The 23,944-nt window shown below is 41.7% G+C and overlaps 1 long non-coding RNA gene across 1 annotated transcript in view; it reads right to left on the bottom strand.

Annotated features, from left to right (window-relative positions):
- Window positions 1-2,914: 2,914 nt before the first annotated feature.
- The window catches only part of LOC120726585, a 26,380-nt gene continuing 5,350 nt past the window's right edge, over window positions 2,915-23,944 (bottom strand). Inside the window, exons 2-3 of the long non-coding RNA XR_005694340.1 lie at window positions 21,104-21,115; window positions 2,915-2,928 (exon numbers count right to left, since the gene is read on the bottom strand). This is a non-coding gene — a long non-coding RNA (uncharacterized LOC120726585). The remainder of the gene's footprint in view (window positions 2,929-21,103; window positions 21,116-23,944) is intronic.

Below are 23,944 nucleotides of genomic sequence, written 5' to 3'. Positions count from 1 at the left end.
ATAGTTCCCGAAGTGAACTACACTGTAAAAGCCATATTTTTATTTTCCCTCAGTCGCACCGCGAACACCCTCTGAAGATTCCTGTCTTCCATCCACCGACGGACATCAGAAGCCAGACGTGTCACTCGAGCTGTCCCTCATTGACTGTTATCCAGTCACATCAACACATTGGGCCTTTCCTTTCATCTGATCTACCACTCAGCATCTGCTTTCGCTCGCCTTCCGGCTACGATCTGCTCTTATCTCCCGTGGAACAAGTCCCTTCCACCTCCAACTGCTAACAAGTCACTGTTGGGCTTTAGGGTTCCCTCGTCGTGCCAACGCTGCTCATCTGTTCACAACTGTTCGTTTTTAAGTGTCCTGACAAAACAACAGAGCTGCTACACTTTACCAGTTTTAAGCTAGTGTGTGTTTTTGTGTGTCTGGTGTATATGTGAAGAGTTGTTTGTGTTAGTGTTTCAACCTTTAGCAAGGTTATGAGTACAGCATAGCTAAAACCGAGTTCTCTAGACTTTTACAGCTGCTGTTTTATAGAGTACAGGAGACATTTTGAAGCTTAATAGGACTCATAATGCAGGAGTTGCACATCAGAGAGCAGAGCGTCCTACAAATGGCCTGAGATTCAATAGTAATGGCATTATGGGAAATGGGATTACAAATAGCCAAGAGATTATGGGGGGGAAAATGCACAACAAAAGGATATCAGTTCTATTTTGCTAATGGAAATTCAAGAAAGAAAAAGATGTTAAGGCAGGTGTTTGCTACTAGTGCACAGTACCAATATTTCACATAGATCTGAAAGATTACCCAACAAACAGAAATGGCTTTTTCTTAATAGCACAATGGCATAATGTACCTTTTCAGAATACGAATACCTTCTCCGAAGTTTACAGAGGGCATGCCTGCAATTTTAAGGAGGCAGGAGCAGAAACTGCTCCCATTCAGCCCGTGTGTCAGCACAAACCAGAAGCCAGCCATACCCAGAAAGAAAGTGGGTGCGTAAAAAGAAAAAGAGGGGGTGATCGTTAGCTCTTGTTGCCAGGCAGAAAGTGGCCCTAGCCTCAAGTTTCTTTGTCGCGATGCAGCGGTGTGTTCCCCGTACAGGACTGTAGGAGGTGACCGATGCAACCCCCCCTCCGTGCTAATTAGGAGCACATTCTCACCCCTTCTTTGTCCATCACACCAACACCTCCCTCCCTTTTTGTACACAGCCACTCATCATTTTAAGTTTTCTGTGTGATGTGCGGTACCTCGCTGTTACACTTGACTTTCCTCTTCTTCAAGTTCACAGTAGCCACCGTATGTCCTTTTCAGCTTTTAGACGGAAATCTGTTCATCGCTGTTACGGCTGCTTTTGTGCCGGCGTCCATTTGGAACAAGACACCATAATCTCAAAAGAATCCATCTGGAGTAGTTGATCTGATTAGGATGCCACTGGGTGGAGACCCTGGTGCAGGCCCAGGATGCACTGGAGGGGAATATGTGCATCGGTTAGCTTGGGAATGCATGCTCCACCAGAAGAGCCGAGGGACGTGGCTTCAGAGAGGGAGGTCTGGGCCTCTCTGCTTAGACTGCTGCCGCCCGTGACCTGGACCCAGATAAATGGCGCAAAATGGGTGTTACTTTTGAGATATTTAATAAATTTAATCATGAGAAAGTACATGGAAGGAAAGAGGGATCTCTTATGACCAGAAAAGGAGGCATTGTCCATTGTTGAGAGAAGTTTTGACAATGTCATTTTCCCTTCTCTGCTACTTCGGTGCACGAGCATGTGAGAGTCCTGCTGGAATCAAAATTTGCAAGCAACAATAATTTGCAAATCCTACCATCTGGGTTCTCACAAATCGCTTTAGTGAAACAGGCCCCTGGACTGTAGTCCAATGTGATGCCTGCTCACTGAGGAGGGACAGCAGTTTGTAGGGGTAATATCCATGCTGGCTTGTTTTTCAGATTATGGGCCCTACTGGTGCTCTTTACACCTCTTTTTTCCCTACTCAGCTGTCAGGAGGATAACCAGTTGCTGCGAGTTTGCCACAAAAGTTGTCGTAAAGTTTCTGCAATCATGATGTGAACAACTTAAATTTGTGTTTAGACATTCCTCTGTCTCATATCTAAAACCCACACATCTGAAACCCTTAAAGAAACCCGAATCCGATGCTCAGCATTTTCTTCCAACTTCTGTTTGATGCAGGAAGATGAAAAAATACTGTGCGTTCAGAGCAAAGTGTGGGGGGAAAAAAGAGGGTGTGTGATTTCTGTTCACACACTCTCTACAAGCTGACTCTGATCCTCTGTGAGCTTGAGATACCTAATGAAGTGCAGATCTTGAGATGTTACCTACATCCCGGTTTTCTCCGGTGTAAGTCTTTCATGGCGAGGTGCTTATTTCACTGCCTTTAAGGAGGACTTTTTCTTTTTAAACCCAATCCGTCCCTTTCTCACCATTACTCACAATCACTGCCGCCTTCCTTAAATCTGCCCCAGAAAATCATTTATGTAGTGTGGCTTCCGCACTGTCAAAGGAATAAACTCATTAGATGTATTACACGTCACGCTCAGTTTTCACGAGGCTCTTGTGGATTCATTCGTCGTGAACGGAGTCGTAGCCATTGCTCATTGATTGTCGTGTGTTAGGAAAACAGTAGTTCAGAGTTACTCTCACAGACCGAGTGTAAAGGAGAGCTGTGGCTCAATAAGTCATCACAGACCAGCACAGTCACACACTTGCGCACACACACACACTCTCTCCGAACATATAATGCAGTGGGAAAATTGCTCCAGCTAACCCCCTCCCTCCCCACAAGTGAGGCCCTGTGCTTTTTAATTGATGCTTCGGTCCACCTTTGATGAGGGCTGATCGATTGGCCACACAACCCCAGGAGCTCAGCCACTCAGCCAGCCAGCACAGCCCTCGTGGAGTTCAAACGTCTCCCTGAGAAATCCCGAATCTAATGATCACTAGGAAATGGCCAACCGAATATGTTAAGATAGCCGGCACAGAGAGTGCATTAGGCATGGGACTCATTTACCAGATAAAAAGAGGAACTATTTATTAGGACAGCAGAGCGGTTTTTAATTTGTTTTGGGGGTTTATTTTGTGTTGTTTTTTTATTATTAGTTTTCTCTCCTTTTTTTTTTTTTGGTTTGTTTTGGGTTTTTTCTTCCACTTTTCTTCATTTCAGCGCCGAGGAGGACACAGTCACGCCTCGCACACGCTGCTCAGTGTGTGTGAACTTGGAGAAATTATCTGTACATCTGTGGATGTTAGGATTTGGATTTTATGAGTTGTTTTTTTCTCTCTGATGAAGCTTTCAATAAAAAAATGTGGAAAAAAATCATCAAAGAGTGCAGTTATCTTTCACTCTGCTTCACAAATGATTGTGTTTCATCACAGCTAGCTTTTTCTCTCTCCTCAAGCCATCATTACTGAAACATTTATTATGCACCGAGTATCCTCCAAGGAACACACACACACACACATACACAGGATACACCATCTCCCCCACAGCCTATTATCTATATGACTAAATTGCAGTGGGAAGTAAGAGGAAGCCCTGTCATTATAAACCAGGCTGATGGCACCTGCTGCGTGTTGACCTTGGGCCCTCGCATCCTCTCATAATTACAGCCTTCGCAAATGGAGCTAATACCTCTCGATGGGATCCCCATACCCCACCCCACCATCGCAGCTCCCATACGCTTGATTGGACGTAAAGTGGTCATAATCAAAGATGGAGGATTCTGCTGGAGGAGGAAGTGGATCGATGGCAATCAATCTTCCTCTTCACTCTCATTTAGGCCCAATCAATTGCTGTCCTTGTCGACTCCTAGGACGCCTGTACTGTCAATACTGCCGCTGCACAGTAGCTGCTGCCTGAGACGTCTTTACAAGATCAAGGCAACAAGACCGGCACTCTAAGACAAAGGATGTCTTAATAGAGAACAATTGACTTGCTAGGATTGAGTGTGTGTGTGTGTGTGTGTGTGTGTGTGTGTGCACCTTAATGCACATGATTTAACTCCCAGGAGATGCAGCGTCCTCCCATCCTTTTTTCCTTCCTTCCTACCACCTTTCCTCTGAATATCCAGAAGTATCTCAGTGCTCAACAGAGATAACTGTTGATGTGTATTTACAGCAATTTAAAACATTTAACTTCTCTGAGCGAGCCCTCCGAGGTGCCATGGTTTTCTCCGCCACACGCCACACGGCTGTAAAATCTGGGCAAATGCAGTGGGATCCTTTATCGAGTGAAATGCCACAGATTGAATCTCACTCCCCTGGAACCAGGCAGCCTCCTTATCTGGACTTATAGAGATGTAGCAGCTGAGCACCACAAGGGTGCAGCATACCAACACAGATGTTATCTTGTGTGTATATTTCACAGAGGAGGGAGAACGCAGCTCTTTAAACACACACACATACACACCAACAACATTGGATACAGATCAAGGACATCTCCACTGGGGGGTACTCAACACAACCAGCCTTGTCATCAAACATCTGCTGAATATATACAGTGATTAGTAAGGAAGAGCCTGGACGCGGGTTCAATTTATATGCCCTACTTGCTCCACAAATTGTTTGATGCACATTTATATAGGATAAACACAATCCTTTCAGGGTTCCTGGGTGCAACATTTGTAATCGATAGTGGGAATTGATGGTAAATCTAGGCAGGAGCATCACTGTGACAGCGGTGAATCTATCCAGAGCAGGTGTATGAATGAGAGAGTGAATGTGTTTTGGTTTTTTTAACAGTACAGCAAACATCTATATTACAGCAAGGTGTCATTTCAGTGTGAAGGATTGCTTTATACAGACACAATCGGATAAAAATGTTGAAAAACTGGTGTAATGTTAATTAAGACGGGCAGCGAAACAAAGCAAGGCTTTAATAAGCTCTGTTTTGCTACATGTCTTCATCAGGGTGCTTTGATTGCTAGCCCAGCAGTTTCCAAATTGTCCTGATGTAATAAACATGACTCACGCAGCACAAAACAAGCACCAGTAATTAGATGTAACCGTTATTTTGGCTGTAAAGGATATCAATCAGCCTCCAACAAATGATCTGCACAGACCTCTCGGGGTAGTAAAGCTTCAGGTTCTGGCTAGTTGAACGCAGTGGATTTTATTCCCGATCGATCTGGAGAATTCAGCTTGATTGGGACCTTTAATGATCCCGAGCTTCCAGGTGCACTGCAAGCATTTCGTAGGAATCTGTGATCATCAGCACCGACAAACACACCTGGTGCTTCCTTATTATTATTATAGACTCCACTAAGAGAGACATAATTAACCGAAAGGAGTATCTGCACTGCTGGGCCAAAATCTAAATAATACCCAAGAGGGAGATTGTGTGCTGTGAGGGAGAATTTTTGTTTAATCCTGAAAATATGTGAAAGTAACACTGGGCCAGGAAGCCTCATTACACCAAACTAAATATGGATCTCATTAGGTGAAGAATACAAGATTCAGATTTTTACACCTCCTAGCTCTATTAGATTCAGGGCGCATTAGTGGATAGTAATAGTTTTAGACGAGCTGAAAGTGATACAGCTTAATTATTTTTACCACAACTTAGCCAGCGACTATGATCATAACGTGTCTGTATTTACTAGTTTAACTGTTGAGATCTGGGGCTGCATTAACAGGTTAAAGGTAAAATCATAAATGTTTTGCCTGACCTCCAGCTCTGACAGCAGGCTGCTGCACTTTCAGACTGATTTCCTGTGCCATTCAGGGCTCTGTGAACGACTGAGTACAGACACACACTCTTACTGCTTCCATAGTAAGTAGGAAAGTAGCAGCTGATCAAATCCACTTGATTAACTGATCATCAGTAAATGTGTCTGCCTCTATAAAAGCAGAAGTTTTGGTAGTTTGCTGATCGGGAACATTCAGCATATGTTACAATACAATAATAATACAACGCCACAGTCTTGTCCCAGAAAATCAGACCATGCAACTCTCAGAGAAACGTCAAAACCTCAAAAGGTACATCTCAGACTCTACATGCTTAAGTTACCATGGTAAAAGTTAAAGTTTATGAAAGCAAAATTAGACAACCATGACTTGCTGTTTGGTCATAATCCACATAATGCAGGATAACAACACAAACACTTCATATCAACTGTCAAAGCACGGTGGTGGAGGGGTCATGATTTGGGCTTGTTTTACAGCCACAGGATCAGGACATCTTTGAGTCAGTGAGCCAACCATGAACTCCTCTGTATGTAAGTACTTTAGATTTCCTGCCATTGGCAGGGAAATAAAAACAAAGAGTTGCCTGTAAGGTGTTAAAATGAAAGCTATTAATGGAGATTCAACCTAAATGAGTAAAAAAAACAGAAAGCAGCAATAAGACTGTGAAAAAAGGAAATGCTGCCTCGTGTTGTCAATCAGAGTTGTGCTATTTCTAACATTAATATATTTTTTAGGGCTGCGAATTGCTCATTTAGATAATCTGACTAAACTACTGGCAGGACTCCAACCTGAAAGATGGACCAGTTTCATTTTTCTTACTACACTGATGTTCACAGCTACAAGAACAAGGCTGTTTGGACCTGTGGTTTCACGCTGAGTTATCAAGAGCAACAGAATCACTTGATTAAAGAGGTCCAAAATACATGACCCCAAACTTGAATTCTTTTTTTTTATCACATCGTTCCCTAACCAAGTTATATATCTGTCCGACCTTATCCACAACACTACTGATTTCGTTTCCCGGCAGCATCTGTAACAGCTTTGGGCAGAACAGCCAAATGACATATTTGTTATGTTATTTAATTTGTTGGTAATCAGCGAGTGGTGATTCCCACCTGACTCTGTGTTTCCTCTCAGCTTGGAGACACATTTTTCAGCTTATTGTTATTTTGGCTCGACTGTTTCGGTTCCCGCTCAGTGCTCTCATCACCACACAGCTGTTTTCTGCAACAACTCAATAAACACACTGCACTCTACCCACCCAGCATTAAATCACAGACAGTTAGCGACTGGCTGCTGAACATAGCCGTTTCATTTTATGCTTAAATTTATGAGACTTTTGTCTATTAACTAACCAACTGAATGCTAATGTTGCTCATGTATGCTGAAGGTCCAAAAAGGCAATCACCTGCTCATGTCTTGGTGGTATCAACTTTATTAGGTCATTAAGTAGCTTCTTCTGCCCCAAGCGGCAAAAACGAGTGACAAATGCAGGTTTAAAGCTGTTCGGCCACATAAAGAGCTTCATCACATCCCGCTCTAAACAAGGTGTAAACGTCTTTGCCAGATGTGCTCCTCAAACCAACAGAACAAATGAAAAACATGGATACCTTTCCCCTCATCCACAATAGAATCCCATGTGGCAACACACTCATTCTGACAGCAGCTCCATTTCAATATTCCCATGATGGATTACTATCATTGTGTTGCAGGATTTGAGAGCGCAGTCAAAGCCTATTGAAGTTTTCAATTGACATTAGTTAAACAATTGTGTCCCAGGAGATCCTGGGGCCTGCGCAGAAGGCATTGTTCCCCAGGTGGCGCAGCTGTGGGTCTATGTCAAGGGCCCGGTTCTGCTCCCAATAAAATGAGGACAATAGGTGTTAATTGAGGATACGATGAGAGACCCCATTCTGTGAACGCCCCACTTTCTGTCATTAATCCGTATGAAACCAATCCCGTTTGATTTCATCTGTAATTTGAAAGGTCACATGTGAAGGCTTCAGATGTATTTGAGTTCATTCAATTTTTGAACTGCGGAAAAATTGGCACTTAATGTGGTGGAGCAGGAAAAAAATAGTGATAATATTACAATAATAACTGAGTAGCTGGTTAAGTTTCAAGTCAAATGAGGGGGGAACACAGTCCAATAATCAATCTGAAATGACAGCCAAATCAAACGTATTAAATTGGTATTAATCCAGAATCATCATCTGAGTTAACTCGAGATCAAAAGTCAGCGTGAAGGAAAACATGTGTTTCCTCAAGCGGGGGGGGAAAGGAAGGACATAAAATTCTCATGATTGAAGTTGATGCTGTGTTTTCACTGAGCTGGCCGGCCGGTTTATTTACTATCTGATTAGTTTTTAACAAGCTGAAGAATTTGTGAAGGGGCGTGTTAGAGCTTTTAAAGTTTAGCGTAAGGGTCAAGTGATTTGACTTTCACAGGGATCTAAAATTGACTGCAGTCTCACATAAAGCTCAGCGCTTTAAAGGCTGGTATTTACTAACTGAACACGCTTAGCTGATCAGAGGCTTTGATCTGTATGCGCCGCTGTTCTCTAAGAGTCACGGTGCAGATCCTCTTTTTGTCTTTCTGAACATTGTTTTGCTTTACCTCAGAGAGTAGCTCTGACTTAAAGCTATGCAACTACAGCTGGTGTGGACTTTGCTGAGAGTACTGCAAATGCTGGACAAACTACCGATGAAGAATTGTTTTGCTACATAAGATCTAATCCTGTAGTATTTGATCAGCTCTAGCAAATGTGTTACCAGTACAGCGCGCTCAGCCAGCACAGTTGTGTCGCTGCACTGATAGGAATTGTGGCTAGCAAGTTGCTAGCCACAATTACAGCAACAGCCATGTCATCACACGGCTACAGTCATAATCACCACAGCCTTTAGCAGCAGCAGGTGAGCAAGCAGAGTGACTGGAACTTTTTTAAAGCTTTAATAATACAAACACGTGCATGATTCCTCAGTTCCTAAAAAAAAGTCATCTACAAATCGAGATGAATATAATGCAATGATTTGCTACTCTCATAAGCCCATATTTTACTTGCAATAGAGCATATAAAACATGTCAAATGTTTAAACTGAGAAAATAACCAGCTGCAGAGACCAGCTGTTGGACTTTTGGGAGAGGAATGTTGTCCCGTTCTTGTCTGATACAGGATTCTAGCTGCTCCACAGTTCTGGGTTTCCTTTGTTATAAATGTCTGGACTTCAGGCAGGGCAGTTCAGCACTCTTGGACCCCAAAGCTCTGCTGTTGTAATAAATGCAGTATGCAGGTTAGCATTGTTGTGAAAAGCCTTCCCTAAAAAAGATGTCATCTGGATCGGAGCGTGTTACCCTAAAACCTCCATATACCTTACAGTAATGGTGGCTTTCAAAATTATGCAAGTTGCCAGCTGCATAGGCACTAATGCCCCCCCCCATTATTGATGGTATGGAGGTTTTCCACTTTGCCTCAGTCTATTGTGACTGAATTTTGGCTCAGCATTTCTGGATCGTGTTCACATACGACATCTTCTTTGTTCATCTGCATTTGTTGATGGCACAGTAAACTGTGTTCACAGAGAGTCTTGGGAGTGTTTTGAGCCCACACAGACACTTTCGTGACAGAATCACACCTGTTTTTAATGCAGTGCTGCCCAAGGGCCTGAAGATAAGACTACTAATTTTTGGCCTTGTCCCTTATTGCACAGAGATTTCTTCAACCTTTCTGAATTTTTTCATAATATTATGTACTGTAGCTGAGGAGATCTTCAAGGACTACACAATTTCAACATTATTTTGAAATTTGCAGTTGTTTTCTGTCTGTTTGTTTGTTTGTTTGTTTGTTCTAGGTTTTTTGGGGGGGGGGGGGGCAGATTGGTGAACCTCTGCCTATCTTTACTTCTGAGAAACTAAACTTTAAAGACATTTTCCTGCCATCAACTTAAAAATGAGCAAATATTTCTTATGAAATAGTAAAATGTTTTCATTTAAGCATTTGATATTTTTTCTATGCTCTATTTTGAATAAAATGTGGCATCATGGGATTTGTAAATCATTGCATTCTGTTTTTATTTACATTTATTTACATTTTATTTAAATGTTACCAACTTTTGTAGAATTGGAAGTTGTAAGTAATGCAAAATTATATTACAAACGCAACATTTCTTCCAAATCCCAAAACAGATGCAATATTCTGTCTAGTGAAGGAACTGGAGAGGAGGGTGAAATGAGCAGAAAAATCACCAAAAAAGGGAAAAATCAATATTCACCTCCCCTCTTCTCACCTGCAGCCATCAGCCCTCGAGGACTGCAGGATGAGGTCTTAATAGCTCACTATCATTCCCAGGCCCGGGGAAGTGATCTACAGCACGAGCGTGCAGGTGAATAAACACTCCTCCTGGCAACAAGACGAAGACCACACATGCTCCAGGGGCCAGCAGCAGGTTTGTGGAACTGTAACCGGAATTCAGTGTAAGTCAGTGTGAGGCCATAAAACATATCTTCAGCACCAGGGAAAGTTCAACGCACCTCTGCCCCTCCAGATGTGTTAGGAATATATATGATAGGAAGAAAAATGAGTTTTGCTTTAGTGATGCACTGCAAACCACCCTTTCCTACACTTTGATCACTGAACGTGTAGCTTAAAGGCCCAGGTAACACTATCGAGCAGATCCTAAAATTTTAGGAATATTTGAGTTAAATGGAAAATTAAGTGCCTGTCAATAGATGAGTTTAGCTTAGGCTTGGACAGTATTTGGAGATGAGGGAAATCATAGATCTCCCATAGATCTAAATGAAAATCAACAACACTCTCAATTGGTCACATATTATTATCTAAACCAACTTAAAAGTTCTAGTAAAACCCATGAACTCACGAACTTTTATCTTGGTGATTTTTAAACTTATTGTTGTCTAAAATATCTGCACTATTCCTTTCTGTCTGTTAAGCTTTGATTACAGTCCTGCGTGATGTGGTAATTGATTTACTTTTATCTTATCGTTCCTCTTACATTTTCTATTATACGGCGAAGTTGCAAATGTCACTGTCGGTCCTCCTGCTTTCCACAGTGCTCAGTGTTCGTTTCCATCTGTCATCTGGATAACCCTTTGCCCTCATCAGGCAGCGTGTTATGAGAGCTCAGTGAAAGAATGGCGCATATACCAAATGTCATGCCCTCTTCAGCAAGAATAACAATGGGAGGTGGACTTGGTTAAGGGCAACAAGCAGGGGGAAATACCACACTCACTATAAATACGTTAGAAGCGCTGTGTCGGAGTCTTTGTAAGGTTGGTGTTGATTGATTGGGGCGGTTCTGGATTTAACACTCTGCAAAGTACTGTGGACTATAAGCAGAGCAAAGAAATGAGCGCTGATTGTTCTGGGTCAGTGGTCCATGCCCTGCACATGCACACCTACACACCTTACACAGCTTGAGTTGATATACGGGACTGAACATTTCTTTTTTTTTACTTACTCAGACCCACTTACCAGCATCGCTGCTGCGCTTCTGGAGACCAGCAGAACATTTTCTAATGTGTGCAGTTCTGGTACATTACACATGTTATGGCTGCGGCAGACTAACCCACTCATGAACAACAAAGAAACTCAACATGAGCCGAAGTAAGAGGTGGGGGGGGGGCTAAAAATTTCTTAAGTGCTCCCACATGTGCTGTACATGTCTACATGTGCCAACTTCTGTTCAAGCATGTCTGTATTTTTTAGCCAAACCACAAGAATTTATGACCCCATTTTTTGTATCAGTTTTTATCTGCGTAAGTGTGCGCAGGAGGGCATGTGCGAGCCACAGATAAGGCCTCGGGACAAAGCAGAGCAAAACGGCCAAAAGCAGAGATTAAATGTCTGAAAATCTTCCCTTTGGGACTGTCTGGTCTTATTTCCTATGAAAAATTCAACTTTTTCAAGTAAAACGTGTGACTCAACACGCTCAGACCGAAAGTCTCGTCGCAGCTGAGGTGCAGTGTTACAGGGTCACACGCTGAAATTGATGATGTGTAACATGAAAGGTGTCTGCAGAACATTTTGTCCTCTTTAAGCTCTGTTTTGATTTAACTTCTTTATGTTATTTTATTTTTATTTATTTATTTTGGGGGGGGGGGGTACATTAATTGACAATTATTGATCAATGGAGCCTTTCATTATAGATCATTAATGACTTATTTTCAGTAATGGTGAGATCTGTCTTTCATTGGCACACAGTGTTACATGTTAAACAGCTAAATAATTACTAGAAAAGCCCTTTTTTAATTCTATTTATCTAAGCAGAAGTGGTTACCATTGATTTGGTTATAGAAGCAGACGAAAACATTTCTTCTGAAACTCCTGTGGCTGTTCCAGACAGGAAATTCTCAAAAGCTGAAGTAAGATTGTTATGTAACTCAAATATTTGGTTGTGAAGAAGAAATGGACAAACCTGACCAAAAATTAAAAACACAACCAAGTTTGAAAAACAATGAGAATTTTTTAGTTTTAGACAAGCAGAAAAGACTGTTTAAGTGGTGATAATTGAACCTGTCCTAAAGTTCATTCTGATAATCATGGCTAAAACTATGAAGCAAGATAGAAAATGTTTTTGTTTTTTAGCTTTCTGATTACAGACAGAGCTTTGTAGACGTCTCCAAGTACCTTTGGCTCGTGCCTTTGTCTGCACTGTTGTAATATTTAGGAATTTAGTGAACCCACATGAATTTATCACTTAATTTTACATTATTATTTGTTTGCGTGTTTGTGCAAAGATTAGCCCAGCGACCAGTTGGCGCTGAATATATGTCTAAGAATTTTTCCTGGAAACCATCTGGTCGTTTTCTTCTGAAAAACCAGACTTTTTCCAGTAAGAACACACTCACCAGGAAAGCCCTGGAGCACCAGTATGACAGTGTCGCAGCATCGAGGCTGAAATAAATACAGTGTTTTATACGAAGGTCAGAAAATCTTCTTTTCTGTTATTTGTATGGTGTTTTAGTGTTTTCAAGCTGCATTTACATTTTTGGGTTTACATTTGACATCTTAAGTACACTTGTTCACCTGCTTGTTAATGCAAATATCTAATCAGCCACTCGTGGCGAAAACACATTTAGGCACAAAGACATGATCGAGCTGAAGTTTAAACTGAGCATCAGGACGAGAAATGAAGGTGATTTAAGAGACTTTGAACGTGACATGGTGGTTGATTCTGAGTTTTTCAGAAATGTTTCTGATCTGCTGGGATTTTTCCACAGAACAATCTGTGGGGTTGTGGGTCTCTGTGGTTTTGTGGGTGGAAATACCTTGTTGATGCCAGAGGTCGGAGGGGGATGGCCAGACTGTTTCAAGCTGATAGGAAGGTAGAAGTAACTCAAATAAACAATTAAGCATAACCAGGTTAGGTGAGAAGGACACCTCTGAAAGCACAACATATGAACTCCTAATGGACAAAGGCTACAGCAGCAGGAGACCACACACACTCCATCCACTCGTGAAGCTGCAGTTCACACAGACTCACCAAAACTGAACAATAGAAGAAATTCTCGTCTCGTCTGATTCTCGATTGTAGGATCAGAATTTGGTGAAAGCAGCATGGATCCATCCTGCCTTCTATCATTGGTTCTGGCTGCTATTGTGGGAGATATATTCATGACCCCACTTTGCACCCCTTAGCATCAACTAAGCTTTGCTTAAACACCACAGCCTACGTGAGCCTACCAGGATAACACACCACGCCACAAACTTCAAATCATCTCAAACTGGTTTCTTGAACATGACAGTGGGTTCAGGGAGACCAGTTTGAGGTGATAAGTCGAGACGACTATAAACTCAGTCATCCAGGTTTATTACTCCAGTTTGAATTGCTCTTCTGCAGTGACGAGCTTTTCGATTGTTAGCGGGGGCGCCACTTGTTTGTTTTTGTAATGCTGTGTGCGATAACGATAGCAAAAAAATACGAAACATGATTGAAAAATTGAGTTTGTTGGCACTCTTGAAAACACATGCTATCGACTGGTGGTCGTTTCTTTTTAATTTGTTGCATAATTATACTTTCTCAGTCCACAGTGCTTTCAGTTTCCCAAAAGAAATCATCTGTACCCATTAAATACTCATGTTTTTGATGTCCTGGCATGGAAAAGGCCACATGAGTGCATGCTGTAACCCATGTAAAAGGTGGTCAGTTCTGGCTGCCACATGAATACCATAGGAACTGAGCCTAAAACATCTGCTATCCTCTAAAAATCAGCTTTATCCTGGAGCTTATATAAGAATAGTGTGTTATGCTGTTGTTTTATTTCATGTGTTTGGACATTGGCCCAGCTATGTTGCCATGAGTGATTTGGTTTGCTTCTAATAACACTGTTATGACTGTAATATATTCCAATATTTAAGCAAGTCGGGCCTCTCTTCTGACAAGCAGTACACTCTCTGGTTTAGCTTGTAAATGGCTAATGGTGAGTGCTAAGGGCTGAACATCATACACAGACAATCACTGAAGAACAACAGAGCAGAAGTGCTTCATCCACCCTCTGCCACAGTGCTCTGCTTTATGTGCTCTGGTTTTAATGCTTCTCTTTACTGCTTTTCCTCCTGCCTTTCTGCCCAAATGTCTGTGTATTCCTCTTTAACTCAAGATAGCATAGCAAAGGTCTACTAAAATGTAGCCTGGTTGCCATGGCGCCAGCTGGACAACAAGTGTACACAGCGGTGAAGATTAAGACGTGCAGGATGGAGCTGGCAGTGTGCAGACTGTGGCTAATGATGCCGTGTCCGAATGCCAGGACATTCCTCAGTGCTTTTCCATGAAAAGTACAAAAAAGATTTCATGAGAATCTGAACAGAAACTGAAAAGAAGACAGAGACAGCAGAGGTATGGGAAGTGGTGATGCACTGGACGGATACAGCTGGCAACTGCTGCAGTCAGAACATCTGGAATTCGGAGCCTCATTAGATGAAAGAGGGGGGGCTGGATGTGTAGTCACTGTAAATATATAGTCTGTATAACATAGTCTATGTGGAGTCTTCATTTATCACTGCCGATGGGAGGTTATGAGAAAGACCAGAAAAGTCTCAAATTAACTTTCCAAGTGTTTATGTAGTAAAACCTGTAAAGAAGTCTGCTCACTGGCACCGCTGAACAAAGAGTACCAGTTAGATGAAAAGACTTTAGCATAATCATATATTGAATATGAAGCTAAAGCCAGAAGTGGTTTGCTTAGTTTAGCATAAAGACTAAATGCAGTGGAAAAATATAGCCTGTCTTTTGCCAAAGGTAAAATATATCATGCCTTTCTTTATTTACAAAGCCCTGCTAGGCAAACTTCCTCACTGACTTGCAGTGCTTTTTTTTCTGCTAACATTTCTGTCTGTAAAACTGAGCGTGAAGACATAAAAGCTTGTGCTACCATGTGACTTACAAAAAGGTTTGACTCAACAGTATCTCTCCGGTTTCAAATGGAGAAGGGGAAGTGGTTTAGCTTCAATAACTGTAAACAAAGAACAACTGTAAAACAAAGTCACTGACATCTATCTGTCTGGAAAGGGTTAGAAACCATTTATGAAGCTCTGGGACTCCATGGTGAGAGCCTAATCAGTATTCACGCAGGCTGTCTTTGTCTAATATTCAAATCTGTTTGGCGTTCTCAAATGTTTAACTGTAAGACATAAGCAAAAAACAAATAACTACCAAATCACGAAGGGTCTCAAGCTAAGCCTCTTCCCCTTCTCCATTTGAAACCAGTGGGACACTGTTCAGTTTTGGGCTACCTACTTGTAAGGTGCATGCTAATACACGCTTTCATGTCTTCACACTCAGCTATACAGACAAGAATATCAGATGTAGTTGAAAGAGAGGCTTGCATCCTAACACGTCTTTGACAAGTCTGAAAGGCTTCCCTGAAACAGGATTTTCCCAGAGTTACAGAAATTGTGAGATAGAGCTCCGTTACGCTGAACATAACATCATATTAGATCATAATATAACACAAACACTATTGTTTTTCTTCTTTCTGTTTGGTACAAACTCTGGACTGTTTACTATGAGTGGCAGAGTTTTGGATCGACTTTACTCACCTGCTTTTGGACTGAGAGAAACCTTGCACCTGTCCTCCTTCTGACTAGATTTATATTGAAGCAAGATTTGAGCAGGCTGCTTGTAGGACTTCTCCTTCCAGATCCGACCTAAAAATTCACTGCCAGTCCGTTTTTTTTAATGTTCTTTCCTTTGGTCATTTTCTTTAATAATATTTTAATACACTAAGACAGAGTGAATCTGATTTCTAACCTCCTCAGGATTACAGGATGGCTTATCGATGCTGATTCTCAAAGTGTGGGCTGCGGCCCCCTGGTGTGCCATGATGGTACTGCAGGTGGGCCACAAAATGTGATTTTTTATTTTTTTTTTTAAAGCTACCAGGTTTGGATAGATCAACTCTAGATGGAAATAAATGCTGTAAAACTGCATAAGCTTATTGAAATGATCTTCGAGTTTCAGACAATCCAACAAAATATTACAGCGTGTGACTTTTTGGGGTTTTTTGGAAAGGCAAACACACATATGAAACCACAGAACAGCCAATATTTGAGCAGTGAAACGATTTAAAATAACACAAATTTGGCTGACGTGCTGATTTAATATCAATATTCTCATCTTTGTCCTGATGTTTTAACCCATCCAAGCAAAAACGGTCTCTTCCTTAGTCTTATAACAGCTTACAGTCATTCCAGGTATAATAAGATGGGTCAGACCTAGGAAATTGCATGTATAGTCATGCAAACTGTTATCTTGAAATATTTTGCATACTTTATTGCAACATTTTCCTTTTTGAGCACACCGCTAACTGTCTCTGACACAATAGGTCCGCTTTAAATGAAACAATCCACGAGGGTGAGCTGTAATTTTGTGGCTGACTTCATTGAACCACACGCTTTCCTCTAGACAGCAGCAACCAGCGGGAGCTTTTCCTGCTCCTACAATACAACAATCCTGCAATGCACAGCCACTGCTGTCATTGTTCTTGTAGTCGGGTCAGCAGTCAGATAATGCAGACAGGGTCAAATGGAAAACCTCCCCACGATAAAGCCAGATGGACCAACACACACACACACACACATGCACATACGCTCTTCTTTCTCCCTTTTTTTCTCTGTCACGATCATCAGATCGGATACATTTAACCTTTTCATCTCACGTGCTTCCGCGCTCAGGTTAAAATTTCAGTGCACCTGCCAGCTCCACTTGAAACAAAGCGCTTAGGCAGCAACTTAAAGTATAAGTTGAGCCATGACGGCGATGCATTTTAATGAGGCTGGACCGCAGAGGATGTCCTGGAAATAAACGCAGTGTGGGCCATTTCCTCTGCAGTTTTTTTAGGACAGGACCAGTGTGCATGAAAATGGGCTGCTGTGGGGAAAATGGGCTTTTATGTAGAACACATTATGCCAGAATATATATTCCCGAATGGATCGCTGTGGACTGCTCTTCCTACTCCCACTCAAAATTTAATCTTAACGCACTGAAAGCACATTTAAGGAAATCTTCCTTTGCTAATCTATTATGCCCTAGGCATAACAGATTATGTCCACTCTTCTGCTCGAGAGAGAGAGGCCTATAAATGTTGCAGATTCAGTGTAATATATTGGTTTTTCTGAATGCCCTTGGATTTCTTAATCTTGTATTTTTTACAAAAAAGAGCCATGAACACACTTTCTTGTCCAACATGCAAAATTTCAACATTCTTCTGAAACATTTAAAGCATTCAGAGTTTTGATCTTTACAGCCAGAGACAGAGAACAGCTTGAAAGAGCAGCCTTAACAAAGAAAAGACTGGCTGTGTTATCCATGTCAGCAGAGGCCAACACATCCCTGACAGTGTTGGTATTGTGCATGCAGCAGCTGATTATGCTGTAAGACCCTTTTTTTTAAACAATGTGGCAAACACACTCTTTCTTCCCCTATGTGATGTAGAACTAAACAGGAGAGACGGGAACATTTAGCAGTGGAAGATAAGACTCGGGTAAGTCGTTTCTGCTTCTGAAATTAACTCTGCCGGCTGTATTTCTTCTAAAAAATAAGCATCATCTTTGTTAGTTAATATAAACGTGACACCAAGGAGCCAGTGCTGAATGTATTTTTCATCTAAATGCCTTCATCTTCATTGCATGGCCAGTAACTCGCTGTGAGAGCGTCATTTGTCTGAGAACATCATATTTAAAACTAGACTTTCTGATGAAATTCCACCCAGAATGATTAATAAATCAAAACCCCGGTGTCTCGCTGTTGCACCACAGCAGAACTGGAAGCTGAAGTCTGATTTCCCGAAATGTCTAAATCGTGCTGGTGTCAGGAGAGTCAGTGGCGGGGGGGGTGCTCTGTAAGGAAATTCCTCACAGCGAGATACCTGGCAGTCACTCTGTTTGGATAAGCTCACTGGGATCTGGCAATGAAAAAGAAAGAAAAAGAAGTGCCTCGGTCCAAAAGCCAAAATGAACTTCATTAGATGTGATGGGGAAAATGAGTGAATGTGAAATCTTGTCCAAATGGAAAAAGTCAATTTAATCTGAAAGAAGTTCATTGAACCGTATTCAACCTTGACATGTGAAAATCAACACACTTTGTATCCACCGGAGAGTATTTTGTGATACTTCACCAGCAGCTTCTTCTGAGCATCATTAGCTGCACTATACGCGACTGCAGCACAGTGGCTGCACTGAATAAAGCCTACAATGGCTCTTTTAGGGGAGGGTTGTAATTTTCTTGTCATGTGCGTGCTGTGTTGATGCGCGGGCTACGAGGGAACACACAGAGATTCAATCTCGCACTGTGTCGTGCAAAGTTTGCTTAGAAAAGTAGAAATTGCGAGCAGGTTCTCTATCATCAAAGTCGTCCACGAGAGCCTGAGAATCGACTCCAATTTCCACGGAGTGGCTGAGAATAAACGTATGTTCGCAGTCATGGTAAATTTACAAACCGGCGAGGGAAAGCTTATGGAATGAGGCGTTAAATTAAATCCATTTGGTCTGTTGACGTCACAGCGTCGCTTTTCAAGTGCATCTTAAAATATTTGACATATTTCTCAGCGGGCCAGGAGGACGAACGTGTTGGCTGACTGCGTAGTGGATGTTAAACACATTTAGAGCACATTCACACTCTCTGGGGTGAGAGTATTACAAGTGTTTATCTACTGCAATAACGCTGGAACACAACTGAAGTCTGTAACGCATCATGTTCACCGCTCGCTTTAATAAACAACATTAGCAGCACTAAAGTGCAGTTTGAGGCAGAAACAATAACATTTTAAGATGGAATTAGTCTGCAATAATATGCTGGTATAGACACAGATAACATCTCTTGCTTTCTCACTCTTACACATAAATACATAATATACAGTTTCTCTATTGTCTTACAATGTTTACCACGTGGCCACGGTTCAGCTCCTCGTGCTTATCAGTGTCGGGTCATGTTGGTATTTCCTGCCTGCAACAAGAGCAGAAGGTGGCACAGGATGAGTGCTGTTTCCTGTGTTGGCACACCCAGCATGTACCCACCAGGAACCACATCCACCCCATACTCAGAGGAAGCATTGTAGCGGTTACACTGTATTGTATGATGGATGTTTTCAGGTGGCATTCTATGTAGCTGTTTGCCTGAGATCAAAGAAAGCTGCAAGAATACGATTAGCAGAGAGAAGTTTGCAGAAAGTTCCTGTCTTCGCCTGACAAGACACACATCATAGTGACGGGGGGGGGGGGTTTGAGGATTTAGGTGGTTTTGGATCTGCCTCGGCTCAGCAGAGGTCCGGGCTTTTATGGATTATGAATTTCCATTTTTCTTTAAAACCTGAATATACTTTAAAATTCCTCTTTATCATTACAATGAGCGAAATGGTGCTCAAACAACATTTGTGATATGAGATCACAGGATTAAAATTTGTAGCGAAACCTATAAAAACTGGCAATTATCACAAGATTAGAAGAACACAGTGGCTTCCAATTACATTTACAGGCCCCCACATAACTAGCAGATTAAAGAGTTATTTGATAAATACATTATTTGACTTTTAATAAAAGGATAAATGTCAGCAAACCAATTATTATTCTAACTTTGCCTTTAATGCCAAAGTGATCTTTTTGTAGTAGTATTTTAGGAGTCCGCGTGACTCCAAAGGGATCCCTCTGGGTAGGGGAGGCCTCTGTGTGTGACATTAATATACTGTCTGTTGCCATTTGTTACTGCGGAAACCTCATTTGGCTGCAGCGTTGTTTCATCTGGGGCTTTCGGCTAAGCCTTTCCCATGGGAAGCACACAGGGGAATCTTTGGTCTGATCAAGGAATTCTGCAGATGTTTGTAAAAATGCACACAGCCACTGAGATCATGGAGGACTTGCCCTTCAAACACTCTGATGTTGAATGTTTATTAGAAGTGGCTTTACTCAGGAAACCACAATCACTGGGCGCGCTCATTGGATGCATTTTGAAAGGCGGACGATTCCACGTCTTTGTGAATGCAGTTCTCTCGATCCATGTGTACATCCCGTGTAACCAGATAAGCACTCGGACCTTAAATCCTCCAGGAATAGAGAAAGATTAGGAGGACAAATTTTCTTAACAATTTTTTGAACACCACTTCAATTTCACAACAGTCTAATTCTATTCTGTGCACATCTACTATACTAAGAACCTTTGTATTAACATTGTGGGTGGATGTGGGATGTTTAAGGTTTACAGTGCCACATTATGGAAATTAGCTGAAATATTATGTGTTTCCGCTGCAGTTAAAAGCTAAATGTAGCATTTATTCCAAATATTATACCTCTCAAATATTTGTCTTCCTACCCTAATCCCAACCGGTCGTGGCAGATAGCTGCCACTCCCCAAGTCTGGGTCCACCACAGGCATCTTCCTGTTAGAAGGGATTTTTACCTCCCGACTTGCCAAACTGCTTGCCCATATGATTTGGCTGTTTTCTCTGTTTTCTTTGTGTTATTGTAGGGTCTTTACCTCACAATGTAAAGCACCTTTAGCCAACTGTTGCTGTAATTTGGTGCTATAAAGACAAAATTGAATTGAAATGAAAGCAATTCAATTTTGCCTTAGGTTGATCAATAAATTACCATAAAGTTCTTTTTATTCACGGTGCATTGGACCACTGACATTTCAAGTTCTGAAGCTTAGAAATCCAGTAGAAGAAGAAGAGGTTTATCTTTTAAGTAATTTAAGAACATATTAATAAAACTGCTTTCACACAATGACTGTATGCAGTGAATCTAGGTCCACATGTAGGCTACTCCCAGACAACCCGAGAATAGGCGCAACCTCTTTTCACAGTAGTTTGAGTTTGATTTACTCATATTAACGTTGCCTCGAAGTAAACCATTAGGTCCAAATAGCTTTTTCAGTTGTCATTAATTTTATTACGTGCTCTTCCTACTGCCATAAGTCAAAATGAGCCAGCTGACCTCTGTAAACTCTGAGTGTTAGCAATAATAAAGGATGGGTTCTAATCATTCTTTATGTTTGGTGAAGGTTTTGCTTTTTTCTATTATACAAATAAAAAAGCTGGTTCATAAAAAATGACACCAATGAGGGCAAGAAAGTAAAGCGAGATAATAAAAATCCAATAAACCACTAAAATGATCTAAAGTAAAGAACAGGAAAGTGATACGATCACTGCATTTCGATGGGATGCCTCCTTCACAGTAATCATTTTTGCAGCTTTAAAGTGCATGTTTTAATCCCAATGCAAAACTAATGACATTCTAATTATGCATTCTAGTGTCACTCATACAGAAACACGTAAGCCTAATCTTAAAGGTAGCATCTAAAAGGTTAAACCCAAACAAAATAAATCTTTCATCACTGCAGAGATCGGATACAAAGCATACGTTTCCTTTTTAGTATGCATGAAATTCTCCGATAAACAGCACGCAATACCTCTCAGCATGAACCACCTTGAGTATGCATGTGTGTAACCGTATCTCCAGCCACATTAGGGACCCATATTGAAACATTTTATTGAGAGCAGGGCAAATGAATCTTTCCCCTCTTTGCTTAAATGGTCCGCTCCCTGTAATCTTGGTTTGAAGAATGCCATGACCATCATCTTCATCATCTTCTCTCTGCTCTGTTGCACCACAGATGTAGTTACAGGCCAATGACAGGACAGACTTGAAGCTGGTTTAAGCCTAGGCTGTGCAATCCTCCTTTAAGCAGTTACATACATCAATGAAAGCCATTTGTGGCGAGGGCCGCTGAAACGCTTGATGTGTGCCATTATGCTCTAAGGGAAGAAATGGTTTCCAAACAATATCAGCTGACATGTTGGTGGGTTTTTGTCTTTCCTAGTTTTTTCTCCTCTTTCTGCTGTTTCATCTTCTCTTTTCTCTGCTTTCTTGTCTTGCTACTTTAGAATAAGGGTCTGTTTTCACATTTACATTGTGATTCAATTAATAGCACTACCACAACGCTGTGTTACGTAAGTGTATGCAATCCTCAGTGCGGTTAGCCTGGATTTACACAGGTACACGCATGCTGGGTACAGATAAAAGTTGTTGTTGTTGTTTCATCTCACGTCTTTTGCTTCACCATTGAACACAATCTAAACAGAGCAACAGGATGTTCCCTGTGACACAGAAAAGGGGAGTCACATGCTGCAGCGTTTGTTCACATGTTTGCTTCTCTTTCTAAAACAAGTCTTGGCACAGTTTGAGACACATATCAATTTTATGCCTGGGAACAATAGGCCTAAAAGTGATGTGATACCAAAGGTTGTAACCTTTGGAGCCTTCAAGATAAACTTTCCCTTCCTTCACAGCGTCTGACTAATGCTGAAGGACAAAGCCTGTTCACAGCGGTTGGAGAAGACAGAGAGAGCCTGTTGTTGTCAGAATAGGCCATTTCGACTTCCTTAGGTTCGCCAGTGGTACCAAGAAAACTGTGCCAAGCCATTGTGTGGGAACATGTGTTACTGTTTGTGGCCATGTAACTGTGTCACTAAAGCTGTTAGGTGTGACTCTGTGACCCTCGTGCAGGACATGTCTGCCTCACAGTTCCTGAGCACTGAGCAAAATTTGTGGCAAAGTGCATGAACTTATGAAGTAAAACGTTATTTTGTGCTTTACCTTACCTACCTATCTTCACCATATGGGGTATGTTTGTTGCACATCTGTGTAGTTTGTGTGTATATTAAAGTTAATAGCCAAAACCTTTTAAAAGGTGCAACTTTTACTTTTACTTTAAAAATATTTCGCATGGCACTTTTTAAACTTTCACTACCACTCGACGAGTGTGCACGAACATGTCAGCAACATCTTCCATCCAAACTGCAAGGCAACTGTGGAAACCTGCTAGCAGCATACCGCTATGCAACGAATTATACCTGCTTGCCGACCGCCACTCGCCGACTCGTCAGGGAATAATTCCCGTGGTGATTGTGTTGAGGTCGCCAAACTGTTTCCAGCCCTAAGATTCACTATTAAATACTTACTGAAACCTTCCTTGTCAGCAAGATTAAGCAAAAATTACCAGGTGGAGCCCAAAATGTTGATTCTGTTCAACTGGACATAGCGTTTTCAGTGGCAGAAAAAACGTTTCATCACTCATCCAAGTGACTTCTAAGGTCTCAGCTGACTGCAGGTTCCCCAGGTGGTGTAATACCAGGTGGAGGTTCATGAAGGGGAGGTACAGCAGTGCAGGGAAGTCTCTTGGTTTGAATCTGCTGGTCTGGAGCCCTTCTTTTTTTCTCAGGTTGCATCATTTTCCACGGTCCATTGGCTGTAGGTGCGCTTGTGGCTGTGAACTGTATGTCTTGTGTGTCTATCTTTGTTAGCTCTGCGATGAACCGGCGACCAGTCTGGTGTGTACCCCATGTGTGCCAGACTACAGCCTATCTGGTAGTTAGGAAGATGTATTAACAGAATTGCAAGTAAACACCCCCACCCCCACCCAACATTCAGATTTAGATCATTAGTTATGGGGGAGTGCTGCTCACTCTCAGTGCTTCTTTAGCTCGGAGTATGCAGTCATTTTAATCCTTAAAAAAACCTGAAACCCTAAAAAAGCAACACTGTACTGTAACTGGTGCAGTTTGACTGTAATACTGTAAGAGAGGATCTGAGATCTCTGGGGCAAAAGTAGCATCTGAAGGATTGAAGAGGCACATCCTGAGGCGCAGACACCTGACAGGCTGACATCTACAAGCTAATGAAAGATTTCAGATTCCCGTTGCGTAGGCAGGCATCTTAATCATGTGCAATTCAA

This window comes from Simochromis diagramma, unplaced genomic scaffold (genome assembly GCF_900408965.1).
Source record: "Simochromis diagramma unplaced genomic scaffold, fSimDia1.1 OVJJ01000753.1, whole genome shotgun sequence".
Lineage (NCBI taxonomy): Eukaryota > Metazoa > Chordata > Actinopteri > Cichliformes > Cichlidae > Simochromis > Simochromis diagramma.
Note: the sequence above shows the minus strand (reverse complement) of the source record. Positions and strands in the feature narration are given on the sequence as shown.